The sequence below is a fragment of the Eumetopias jubatus genome, unplaced genomic scaffold (genome assembly GCF_037043125.1).
Source record: "Eumetopias jubatus isolate StellerSeaLion01/CBP00866 unplaced genomic scaffold, mEumJub1_p1.0 scaffold_8, whole genome shotgun sequence".
NCBI lineage: Eukaryota > Metazoa > Chordata > Mammalia > Carnivora > Otariidae > Eumetopias > Eumetopias jubatus.
The window spans coordinates 133,908,079-133,921,719 of record NW_028274814.1 but is presented as its reverse complement, the minus strand read 5'-3'; the positions used below and the strand labels follow the sequence as shown (position 1 = coordinate 133,921,719).

At 39.2% G+C, this 13,641-nt stretch overlaps 1 protein-coding gene across 5 annotated transcripts in view; it reads right to left on the bottom strand.

Annotated features, from left to right (window-relative positions):
• The window catches only part of TNRC6B (trinucleotide repeat containing adaptor 6B), a 241,071-nt gene that overhangs the window by 126,282 nt on the left and 101,148 nt on the right, over nt 1–13,641 (bottom strand). The window lies entirely within an intron of this gene.

Genomic DNA, 13,641 nt, shown 5'->3' with positions numbered 1-13,641 from the left:
GTTTGGGCAAGCATGGGCTGGCAAACTGCTCTTTAAAAGGGGGCTTAAACAACGCTTTAGCCAAACAAGAGACAAGTTTTTAAAGATTAAGGTGAAATACAGGGCACAACTGATCTCTGACAAGCTCCTAAAATGCATGGGAGAAGACTAAAAGGAAATATACCCAAGTATAAACGGAACCTGGCAATTCAGAGAGGTTAATGACTTATCTCAAATCACACAGCTAGATAGAAACAGCACAGGGACTGGTTTCCCAACTGAAGTCCACATGTATTGTTTTGGGTGTATGTGTGTTTGATACCTCTTCCCCCAACCCCAAATAAAAACCATGCTGCAGCGTTAGCAAGCTGACTGCCTCTAGGACAGGCCAGATTCCAGCCCTCTTTAATCCCTTCTCCCACCTGAGGAAGTAGCTCTGCAGCTGACAAGAGTAAGCATGAAATTTAAAACCTACCTGCTTTCCCCATCCCTAAGTCCCTTCTTCTGGCTACATGCATTCTCAATTTATACCCACCTAAGAAACCCATGCTGGGTTTGCATCTCTAGCCCTGGGGCTAAAAGGCTGTGCAAGCTTAGGTGGGCAAATCCCTTTACCTCCCCAGGCTCAGTTTTCTGACAGGAATGTAGACTGGACATTACTAGATGGTATCTTTGGTTCCTTTCCTCTCGAAAACTCAGCATTTGGCTTCTTTCTTTTAGTAGTTCTGTTCATCTTATCCTTGCCATCTCAAAAGTCATTACCCCAGGAAGGCCTTCTTGACACTTCCAGTAGAGATCAGGCCTTCCTATTCAACACTCCCATAACATCTTTTACTGCTTCTTTATAACATTGATCAGAGTCGCAATTTATTGTTTGCATAAGAATTTGCCTATTGTTGATTTTCCTCAGTGTGTGTAAGGACAAACACCACATCTTCCTTCACTGCTGTCTGAGGCCCCCTAGAGTAGGTGAATAAATGAATGAATGAATGACTTGGACTTCCATTCAGAAGTGCTGGACAAGAGGAGATCTGCCACCCCAATATAAAGAATGGAAGTCACATCATTTCCAGAAACTCACCTCCATCTGTTTGTTCTAAGGACTGCTTTGGAAATAAAGTAAAATGGAGAGCAGGCAAAAGTGCCCTGTGACTCAAAACTCCATCCATCTCTATAAACCAAAAATAGTGGGATCCACAGTGTGAGTCTCCCAAATGAAAGAGGCTGACCAAGTCTAATCTGACATGCCATCCAGCAGAGAATGCATGGATTCTGTAAGCCCAGCATTCCTCGAAAAGGAACCTACGAACCCTTCCTAAATCCCACACGTTTGTCATCCTGTCTTCTGGGTCTTCATACAGCCTTCCTCCCTTGCTTTTTCCACTCCGAAAGAACAGGAAAGGAGCTGTTTCAGGGCAGGCGGAGCCAATGCCTCAATGATCTGGCGGCTTGAATATTTATGGTGTAAAAGGCTTCCACTGTCTTCTCCAAGCCCAGAGTGGAGCAAAAGCCAGGACCCAGGCTGACAATCGAGATGTAGGCAAAAGCAGGAAACTCCTTGGATGGAAATTCTGAATATTTAGTCTATTTTTATCCTTCCAATACCTTCCAGATGAGTTACGGAAAGCTTACTTATGTGGAGCATGCTCAACATGTTAAAATGCATGGAGATTGTACAGCTGTCTTGTTTTAATTTGTGATGGACATGATTTCTTTATAATTCTGCTAAGTCTCCATTCCCCAATGCAGAATATTATTGTATAAACATGTGTGTGTATGTGTTACCTTGTAAGTGTTAAACAAGCTGCACGAAAAGCCAGAAAACATAAACACATTTAGAAACAAAATATTAATTCTATTTTCAAACAATACAATCAATATGTTTTCTTCAACCTCTAGACAGCTTTGTTTTGTGAGATACCTCTAACCTTAAAGCAATTAGTCCGCTTGCTTATCTGAAGAAATAGCTGAAATAAACACATTATTTTCACCGTATTTCCAAACATTTTGGGCTTTGTGATATATTTGCTGTACTTTTTCCTATTAACCATTAAACAGTGTTTTTAAACTGTGCTATTATAATATGAGGATACAAAGTAACAAAAAAGTTCACTTTTTTTTAAAGATTTTATTCACTTATTCATGAGAGGCAGAGAGAGGCAGAGGGAGAGGGAGAAGCAGGCTCCCCACCGAGCAGGGAGCCCGATGGGGGGCCCAATCCCAGGACCCTGGGATCATGACCTGAGCCGAAGGCAGACAACCAACTGAGCCACTCGGGTGCCCCAAAAGTTTACTTTTTTAAACAAATAAACCAGAACTTATACACTCATATGTGTTATCTTTCAAAGTTGACAACTTGCTGACAATATACTAAAATATTTTTATTAGGAAACAAGATTAAAAAATAATGAACTGGGGCGCCTGGATGGCTCAGCTGGTTAAGCACCTGACTCTTGGTTTCGGCTCCGGTCATGATCTCAGGGTCATGAGATCAAGCGGGAGTCTGCTTAAGATTCTCCCTCTCCCTTTGCCCCTCCCCCTCCCCCCACCCCCTCTGTCTCTTAAAAACAAAATAAATAGTGATGCCTGGGTGGCTCACTCGGTTAAGTGTCTGCCTTTGGCTTGGGTCATGATCTTGGGGTCCTGGGATCGAATCCTACATCAGGCTCCTTGCTCAACAGGGAGCCTGCTTCTCCCTCTGCCTGCCACTCCCCCTGCTTGTGTGCTTTCTTTCTCTCACAAATAAATAAAATCTTTAAGAAAGAAAGAAAGAAAAGAAAAGAAAGGAAGGAAGAAAGAACTGAACATTTAACTCAACAATCTAGAAAACACATAACAAACTAAAAAGAAACTTATAATGATAAAAGCATAAACATAAAGCAATAGTCAAAAAACTCAATCAAACCAACACCTTTTTTGCTCTAAAAAATATAGGTAGACAATCCTTTGGAAAATCTGATCAAATTTAAAAAGAGAGAGAGAGAAGTGGTAAATTAACATTAGGGCTCAGAAGGAGGGCATTATAACTACAGATTTGGAGAGTATTTTTCTTTTTAAGATTTATTTATTTTAGAGAGAGGAGCATGTGCATGAGCAGGGGGAGAGGCAGAGAGAAGTAGAGAGAGAAGCAGACTCCCTGCTGAGTGTGGAGCCTGAAATGGGGCTCAATCTCACGACCCCAAGATCATGACCTGAGCCGAAATCAAGAGTTGGATGCTTAACCAACTGAGCCACCCAGGTGCCCCAGAGAGTATTTTTTGTAAATTTTAAGAGAATAACACATAACTTCACATCAATAGACTTGAAGATTAAATAAAATGGAGGACAGTCAAGGAAAAGAAAATTACTAAAATCAACTCAAGAAAAATTATGAGAATAACAATAAAAACCCACAGCAGAAATCTGTAAGATATTCGAAGAAGTAGCCACTAAAACTCCATCAGGCACAAATGGTTTTCTGGGTGAATTCTACCAAACTTCTTCTTTTTTTTTTTTTTAAGATTTTTATTTATTTGACAGAGAGAGACACAGCGAGAGAGGGAACACAAGCAGGGGGAGTGGGAGAGGGAGAAGCAGGCTTCCTGCTGAGCAGAGAGCCCGATGTGGGGCTCGATCCCAGGACCCTGGGATCATGACCTGAGCCGAAGGCAGATGCCCAATGACTGAGCCACCCAGGTGCCCCAATTCTACCAAACTTCTATCAAACAGATAAATTCCATGTCATCCCTACTGTTCCCAAACTTATGGAGACAAAAGGGAAAGCTTCCTAATTTCTTCTTTGTGGCTAACATATTCCTGATATCCATCTGGATTGAGACGGTACAAAAAATAAAACTATAGATAAATCTTCACTTGTGAAGACAAATATAAAAATCCTAAGTCAAATATCAACAAATAGAATTCAGCAGTTTTAAGAGAATAGTTCACTATGACCACGGAGGGTTTATACCAACAATGCAAGGATGGTTAGATTACAAAATCTAGGGCGCCTGGGTGGCTCTGTTGGTTAAGCGACTGCCTTCGGCTCAGGTCATGATCCTGGAGTCCCAGGATCGAGTCCCGCATCGGGCTCCCTGCTCGGCAAGGAGCCTGCTTCTCCCTCTGACCCTCTTCCCTCTCATGTGCTCTCTCTCTCTCTCTCTTTCATTCTCACTCTCTCAAAATAAATAAATAAATAAAGCTTAAAAAAATTACAAAATCTATTAACATAACTTCATTTGTTCAGAAAGTATGTGCTAAATGCTTTCTGTGCGTCTGACTCTACATTAGTTGTTAGTGAGCCATACCAGAAGGGTTCCTGTGCACGTGGAGCCAACGATAAGGAAATTTAAAGTATTTGACGGCACACAGAATAACTGAGGGAGGCTCACTTTAGATAAGGTGGTTAGGGAATGCTTATCTCAGGTGGGACATTTAAGCTGAGTTGAAAAGCAACCCGCTTGAGTTCCAAAAAAAAGAGAGAGCGAGCGAGCGAGCATGAGAGGGAAGATCAGGAGGCTAGGACAGGTGAGCAGGTGAGAAAGATGTGAGACGAACCTGAGGAGGTAGGAGGGGCCGGATCATACTGGGTCTTGGGGCCACAGTAAGGATTTTCTTTTAAGAATAGTAGAAAGACACTATTTTAAAGAATTCTTTTAAAAAATTCTCTAATTCTTCTCTAAAGAGAAGAAGAATTTTAAAGCAGGAGACTGAATGGCACTATTTTATCCACTACTCATTTTCCACTTAATGACTAGAGTCTACCAGCTTGTCAGGGGCCTAGGAAAATATTTAGGACCTGAGAAAATATATTTACAAGTCAAAAATACAAAGAGAAAATTATAACCGTAAAAATTAATAAATGCTTAAATGTCCTCAAAATATAACAACCCAGGAATTTTTTTTTTCTCTTTCTTTTTAAGAAGGCTCCATGCCCAGCATGGAGCCTAACCCAGGGCCTGATCTCATGACCCTGAGATCAAGACCTGGAGCCAGGATCAAGAGTCAGATGCTTAACTGACTGAGCCACCCAGGTGCCCCAAACCCAGGAATTTCATTCACTGTTAAATTTAGGATTTATAAAAATTTTGTTACATTTGAAAATAACTCTCACTTTACAAAAATTCCTAAAAATGCTAACTGTTAAAAATCTCAGGTAATTATAAATTGAATCAGTTATTTGTAGCCAAAAAACTTCAGTAGCAAAATTATTAAAATTCTTTAAACATGTGATAGCAAAAATAAATAAAACCACATGTTTAATATGGGATGTGGGTACCTTTTAATGGATTTCCTATAAAGTGGGGCAAAGTCTCCAAACCCTCCCCAAGTATGCATTTCTAGGACCCATGGAGGTCTTACCACCATTTTAGGAGAGACAGGATCAGATTTATGTTTTCAAAAGCTCATTCTGGCTCGTACATGGAGAACACACTATAAAGGACCAAGAGCAGAAGCAGGGAGACAAATTGGAAGGCAACGGTGTCCATCTAGGTGAGGGAGGGACCAGGTGGAGGTGGGAGAGGTGGAGAAAAGTATAAAATATATTTAAAAAGTACAAGTGAGGGGCGCCTGGGTGGCTCAGTCGTTAAGCGTCTACCTTTGGCTCAGGTCATGATCTCAGGGTCCTGGGATCGAGCCCTGCATCGGGCTCCCTGCTCCACAGGAAGCCTGCTTCTCCCTCTCCCACTCCCCCTGCTTGTGTTCCCTCTCTCGCTGTGTCTCTCTCAAATAAATAAATAAACTCTTTTAAAAAATTTTTTTAAATTAAAAAAAATAAAAGGTACAAGTGATTCTATCATAAGATAAATGGTTGTTGTTACGAATAAAATCTGTGACCATGAAATATAGTAAGGCCAATCAACTCTTTGAAAAATAGGACTCCAAATTCTGGACTCACCATTCATTCAGTCAGTCAAGAACGTTTTTGGTTTTTATACAAATTTTAAAGCATCCACCATATATTATATTCTGTACTAAAACCAGGCCCTGGAGTATACAAAAATGATTTTTAACACCCTCAAGGACAGAGGCATAATTAAAATATAGTATGGTAGAGGTGCTTGGATGGATCAGTTGGTTAAGCATCCGACTCACAATTTCGGCTCAGGTCATGATCTCAGGGTCGTGAGATGGAGCCCCGCATTGGGCTCCACACTGGGAGTGAAGCCTGCTTGAGATTCTCTCTCTCCCTCTCTCTCTGCCCTCCCCCTTAAAAAAATGGCATGGTAAGTGCCATAATTAAAGAACAGAGATATAAGACAGTTATACCATAGGAATACAAAGAAATAACTGCTGGTAGAGTCAAAAAAGATTTCACAGGGGATATGAGATTTTGAACAGAGTCTAAAGAATGAGTAGGAGTTTGCCATGGACAGAACATGAAAAAGGTAAAGACTTTTCTAAGTTTATCAACTTCCAGTACTATCAAATGTTGGCAACGATGAAGGCCGATGAGAAACAATATAAACATAAGAACTAAGTTTTTCAGGATTCTTAAACCCAACAAAATGAGAAGGTGGAAACAGTAGCCAAAGCTACACTGGAGTCTCCAACGCAACTAGAATCCCAATATTTGGATTCTAGCTGGAAAACAGAATGTTAGCATTTATACTCTTACTACATTTAGAAATTAAAATGCTAGCAGACCTAATTTTAGGGAACATTAAAAAAATTCTCAAATTCCTTAGAACCAAAACTCAAAAATCGAATTTGCATTGAGAGGAAGAATTCCTTGATACTTCAGGTTGAGTCTGGTGTCCTCCTCTGTGCTTCCTGGCTCCCCGTACACCCCTCATGGGTAGCACCTTCATGCCCTATTGCTGTTGTCACCCATTTACTTTGTATTTCCCCTTCTAAACGCAGATTCTTTTTTTTTTTTTTTAAAGATTTTATTTATTTGACAGAGAAAGACACAGCGAGAGAGGGATCACAAGCAGGGGGAGTGGAAGAGGGAGAAGCAGGCTTCTGCAGAGCAGGGAGCCCGATGTAGGGCTCGATCCCAGGACCCTGGGATCATGACCTGAGCCGAAGGCAGATGCTTAACGACTGAGCCACCCAGGCGCCCCATAAACGCAGATTCTTAATGGCAGGCTATGTGGCTTTTACTTCTGGATCAAATACATAGAAGGAATTCAATTAATGTTTGCTGGATGAAGGGCCAAACAAATAAGCAAAGGAATAAATTGGATATGTATGTATGTACATATAAATGGATGAACAGTACGAACCTAAGTACTTACAGGGTGCAAAAGAAGACAACACTTAAAAACCTCTAACTGGAAGAAGATAAAACATGTACACAGGATAGTCAACAAGAAAGTGTAAGATAAATTGTTAACTGTATGGTTCTAGCCTAAGAGACACAGGAGTTAGAAAACAGAGGCACTACAGACCCGTGGAACTGGACTTCAAAGGAAGGACACAACCAGAAGGGTCAAAACAGATGCTCAGTGTGAAGCTAAGGAAGCTGAGGCTGCAAGACCCCTCATTTTCATGGGGCTCTCCCAAAGCCCTAAGAGGGGTTCTGGCCCAAATGATCTCTCTCTCTGCTTTTTTCTGTTGCAATGTGTTTTTTCTTTTTCTTCTTTTTTTAATTGTGGTAAAATACACCTATCATAAAATTTACCATCTTAGCCAGTTGTACAGTTCAATAGTGTTAAGTATATTCACGTTGTTGTGAAACAGATCTTCAGATCTCTAGAGATATTTTATCTTGCAAATCTGAAATTCTATGCCCATTAAACAAATTCCCTTTTCCTTCCGCCGGTCCCTGATAACCACTATTTTATTTTCTATTTATATAAATTTGACTACTTTAGATACATCATTTAAGTGGAATCATCCAGTGCTTGTCTTTTTGTGACTAGCTTATTTCACTTAACATAATATTCTCAAGGTTCATCCACACTGTAGCATGTGACAGGATTTCCTTTTTTTTTTTAAGATTTTATTATTTATTCATGAGAGACAGAGAGAGAGAGAGAGAGAGGCAGAGGGAGAAGCAGGCTCCCAAGGAGCAAGAAGCCCGATGTGGGACTCGATCCCAGGACTCTGGGATCATGACCTGAGCCGAAGGCAGACGCTTAACCATCTGAACCACCCAGGCGCCCAGGATTTCCTTCTTTTTCATGGCTTGTACCCCACAGTATGTATATACCACCTTTTGTTTATCCATTCATCCACCGATGGACCCTTGGGTTGCTTCTGCCTCCTGGCTACTGTGATGAGTGCTTCTTTGAAGATGTGTATGCAAACAGTTTAATTCTTTTGGATACATACCCAGAAGGGGGAATGCTGGATCATGTGATAGTTCTATTTTTAATTTTTTGAGGAATCTCCATACTGTCTTCCATAGCAGTTATGTCATTTTATAATCCCACCAACACCATGCAAAGGTTTCAATTTCTCCACATCTTTGCCAACACTTGTTATTTTCTGGTTTTGGTGTTTTTGATTTGGGTTTTGTTTTTGGGGGGTTTTGTTTTTGTTTTGATAGTAGTTATCCTAATGTATGCAAAGTAGGATTTCGTTATGGTTTTGATTTACATTTCTTTGATGATTAGTGATGATGAGTGTCTTTTCATATGCTTACTGGCCATTTATATATCCTTGGAGAAATGTCTATTCAAGCCCTTTGCCCATTTTTTAACCAGGTTATTTGATTTTTTGTTGTTGAGTTGTAGTTCTCTACATATTCTGGATATTAACCCCTTAGCAGATATAAGACTTGCAGATATTTTCTCCCATCTGTAGGTTGCCTTTTCACTATATGGATTGTGTCTTTTGATGCACAAAATTTTAAAAATTTGATGTAGTCTCATTTGTCTATTTTTGCTATACTTTTGGTGTCACATCAAGAAATCCCTGCCAAGTCTAATGTCATGAAGCTTTTTCCTCTGTTTTCTTCAAAGAGTTTTATAGTTTTAGGTTTTAAAGCTTAGGTCTTTAATAATTCATTTGGAGTTAATTTTTGGTTTTGGTATGAGACAAGGGGCCATCCTCATTCTTTTGCAAGTGGGTAGCCAGTGTCCCAACACTATTTGTTGAAAAGACTCTCTCCTTCATTCCCCATTGAATGGTCTTGGCACCCTTGTCAAAGATCACTTGACCTTATATGTGAGTGTTTATTTCTGGCTTTCTCTTCCATTCCATTGGTCTATTTGCCTGTCATTATGCCAGTATCACACTGTTTTGATTACTGTAACTTTGTAATATATTTTGAAATTAGGAAGTGTGACTACTCTTTGTTCTAAATGACTGATTATTTTTATAAAGTGTGCAAAGACAAGGTATTTTCATCACTCTTAACCCATATTGTTTTTTTTTAAGATTTTATTTATTTATTTGAGAGAGAGAGAATGAGAGATAGAGAGCATGAGAAGGAAGAGGGTCAGAGGGAGAAGCAGACTCCCCGCTGAGCAGAGAGCCCGATGTGGGACTGGATCCCAGGACTCCAGGATCATGACCTGAGCCGAAGGCAGTCGCTCAACCAACTGAGCCACCCAGGCGCCCCTTAACCCATATTGTTAAAACCACAGCCTCTTTCCATCTTAACTTTCCTCATCATGATTCCCCCTGTCAGCAGAGTTAGAGTGGCTGCAGGCATTTTAGGAATCCGTAAAAAGAAAGTTAAATTGGTGATATATTCATTTTGAGATTAGTGGAATATATTCATGTGGTTCTCAGTCATGTCTGTATGGTCTAGTTATTGTTAACCATCCTTGTATACAAAGATGTGACTGGGCCAACTTACTCTGCATTATGACAGAAATGTGCAGGGCCAGATCATATCATGATGTAAATGTGTCAATTCAAAGAGTATTTCAAAGTAGCCAGTGTACAAGAAAAAAATGAAGCCTTGCAATATAAAGGATACTTGATAGAGATTTTCCCAAAGTTGATAACAATCTTAAAAATTTATATAATTTTACTCATAACAAGTTGTGAGGCTGAAAGGAACTTTGCTAATCTGTCAATATGAAAAACCATATTCTGGTCAGCCATGCTATAATACATAATGAATTACTTTTCTATTCTCTCTCTTTAGAAAATATCACAGAATTGTTATAATATGAAAGGGCAACAAAGACTATACAGCCAAAAAATGTAGAGAAAAAAGTTTCATAGTGATGTGTTAAGCAGTCAATACAAATATTATTGCTATTTTTCTGAATTTTGTATTTGTCAACTTCTTCAACGTTGCCATTTTTGTGATTTCTTTCCTCATTGTAAATAAATGTTCACTTCTGTACAACTTGTATTTGAAATTAATGCTCTTAAAGAGCATTCCCACGAAACCTAGATTCACTCCTGGTCAGAAAGAAGGGTCTCTTCGCCTGAACAAAGGCATATAGTGGGGAAGGAAATGAGACGTGCATGGAAGGCCCTATGGAGAGTGTGCATGGAAGGCCTTATGGAGAGCCACTGGATGGGTGCAGAAAGATCCTTTAATTAATTAATTAGCTAATTAATTAGGTTTTTTTAAAATAAACTCTATGCCCAATATGGGGCTTGGACTCATGACCCCAAGATCAAGAGTCACATGCTCTAACCAACTGAGCCGGCAGGCTCCCCAAGATCCTTAATTTTTTTTTAAGATTTTATTTATTCATTTGAGACACAGAGATACAGAGAGAGAGACAGCATGAGCAGGAGGAGAAGCAGAGGGAGAGGGAGAAGTAGGCTCCCCGCTGAGCCAGGAGCTCAACGCAGGGCTCGATCCCAGGACCCCGGGATCTTGACCTGAGCCGAAGGCAGATGCTCAACCATCTGAGCCACCCAGGCACGCCAAGATCCTTTAAACAATAGAAAAAATATTCATAGGTAGGCTAAAGGCCACTTAATGGAGGCCCCCAGAAGCAAAGAAAAAGTTCAGACTTGGATAGAAAGGCATCTTCTGCTAAATAAACAATAATCAACAAATGGCTTATAGGTAGAGATGCTTAAAGAATAGTGATAAAATCAGGTCTGTTGGAATATACTTAAGAAAGCATTGACTATAAAGTCAAACATGATATGTTATCAATTCACTTCCCTTCTGCTAATAAAAAAATAAAATATTCTAGGGTTAGGATTTTTAATAACTCCACCCCAGATTTTCAAAGTGAGTGTAGAACAGGGATTCTTAGCACACAGACATCTTCATTCATTCAATATAGTATATTTATTGACATTTTCTATGTGCCATTGGCAGTGACCAAGCTGACAAAGGTCTCTGTCCTTGCACAGCTGAAGATCTAGCAAAAAGCCTTAACCTGCCTGCCCTGGTGTGCATCCTCTCTACCACGCTCTTCACCTCTCCTTCAGCCTGAACTTCAGGGCACAGACATTCCCAGCTGAAAGGGAAACCCAGGCCAAGTAAGTGCTCAGGGCAGAGCTTGTCTTCACACCCTCTAGTGATCATAACATTTTGGGGAAATAAACACTAGTTTCTCTTCATGACACCCCTGGAGATTCTTGCAGCTGAACTTGTAGTTCTTTACCTATAATCGCTATTTCAAACATTTCAAAACATTTTATAACTGCATGATAATAATAATATCTCCAAAAAAGAAGCCTTAAAACACCAATTTCAAGGAACCAGACAAATACATCTTGCCTTTCAAGTAATGTTTTTCCATAAAGGCAGTTATTTTGCCCATAAGCAAAATACAAGCTAAATTATTAAGATTATTATAAAATTAACTGCAGTTTTCTAAGAACTGCATGATCTACCCTATTCATTGTTGGTTAAAGACACCACTCGAACCTGTAAGTAGAAGCAACCCACATTTTCAACTATGAAACACATAGCTCCTGAAGTTACTCTTATTGTAATTAATCCATGGCCAGACATCCAAGAAAAACCTCATGAAATAGAATTCAGAACTTATTATGTATAATTCTGAGACTCTTGGGAAAAAAAAGATGTTTTCAGAGAATTAATTTTTTTCAGTCACTTCAATGCAAATTACAAAATTTATTAGCAACGGACAGTTTCCCAAGGACCTAATACAAAATGTTTATGGTTATACTAAAATTCCAGCAGCAAAAATTCCATAAGCATAACTATCATCTATTGAACCTCTTTGTGGCATTTTCAAAATACCAATTAACTTGAAAACAAAACTCATTTCCTTTCTCTTAAAAACAATCTAAGAAGATTATATATAAATCCAACTATTCTTCTGATGTCCAGCTTACTGCTGTGTAATAATGATTGAGTTTACACAGAGTTCAGTTTGGTACTTCTTAGTAAGTTTATTTCAACATGTACTTATTTTAATGGTTCAAAGAAAAAAAAAACTGGTGAAAAACTGATGGTAGAACACAGAAAATGTTAACATAAAAACACCTCTTTCCTATGGCCAAATACAAAGTTTGTGTTTTGAAGATAATTATGTGTAAGTGACTTGGAAATACTTTTTTTTCCCTTTGTGTGCGTGTGTGTGTGTATTTAGGAAATACTATAGAGCTGCCCCCATTTTTTTAAACAAGCACCCAAAGGAATGGCTGTGAAAGAGCTTAGTGTTAAATTCGGTGGTTAAATATGAAACAAGGAAAGAATCCTTAGTGTAGAGACTGAGGAAGAATAAGCTTTTCTTTTTTTTAAGATTTTATTTATTTATTTGACAGAGAGAGAGACAGTGAGAGCAGGAACACAAGCAGGGGGAGTGGGAGAGGGAGAAGCAGGCTTCCCACCGAGCAGGGAGCCTGATGCGGGCTCGATCCCAGGACCCTGGGATCATGACCTGAGCCAAAGGCAGATGCTTAACAGTCGACTGAGCCACCCAGGCGCCCCCGGGGAAGAATAAACTTTTACAAAAGTTGCACTGCAGTATAAGATGAATCTGAGGAAGATAGAGCTGTAAGTTAACGAGTTAGAGTAGGAACAGAAATAAAGATAAGGTAAGGACAAGTTGTTAGAATTAATGAATTATTTATTATTAATGCATAATTAATAATTCAGAAAAATTAAAAGGGCATTTTATATTTAGACATTTAAGTTGGGAAGAATGTAATTAGTAAGAAGAGAATTTAATCAGGACATTGGAATTAAGACATTTAAAAAATAACACCTCAAGCACAAAGCCATATTACACCACACTAGCATAGAAAGAGCAATGTTGACGCCATAAATTACATTCTTCTCTCCAAATCAATATAAAACTATCTTCAACACTTTGATTTCCATATGGGTCTCCCATGCAAGCTCTGAATAGATTCTCCCTTAAAAAAGGGAAATCAAAGATGCCACCCCAAGGGTGTTGAAATACAAGAACTGATATAATAAATTCTACCAACAATCTTAAAAAGGGGATACTTTCTATGTAACACATTATGAGATTTTTAAAAATTTTAATATGTATGCTTTATTTAATACAACATATATAAAAGATTATCATTTCAACATAAAATCAATGTAAGTTATTAATTTTACATTGTTTTTTGGGGTACTAAGTCTTTGAAATCCAGACTGCATTTCGCATTTAAAGTACATTTAGGGACACCTGGGTGGCTCAGTTGTTAAGGATCTGTCTTTGGCTCAGGTCATGATCCCAGGGTCCTGGGATCGAGCCCCGCATTGGGCTCCCTGCTCGGCAGGAAGCTTGCTTCTCCCTCTCCCACTTCCCCCACTTGTGTACCCTCTCTCTCTGTGTCTCTCTGTCATATAAATAATAAAATCTTAAAAAAAAAAATTAA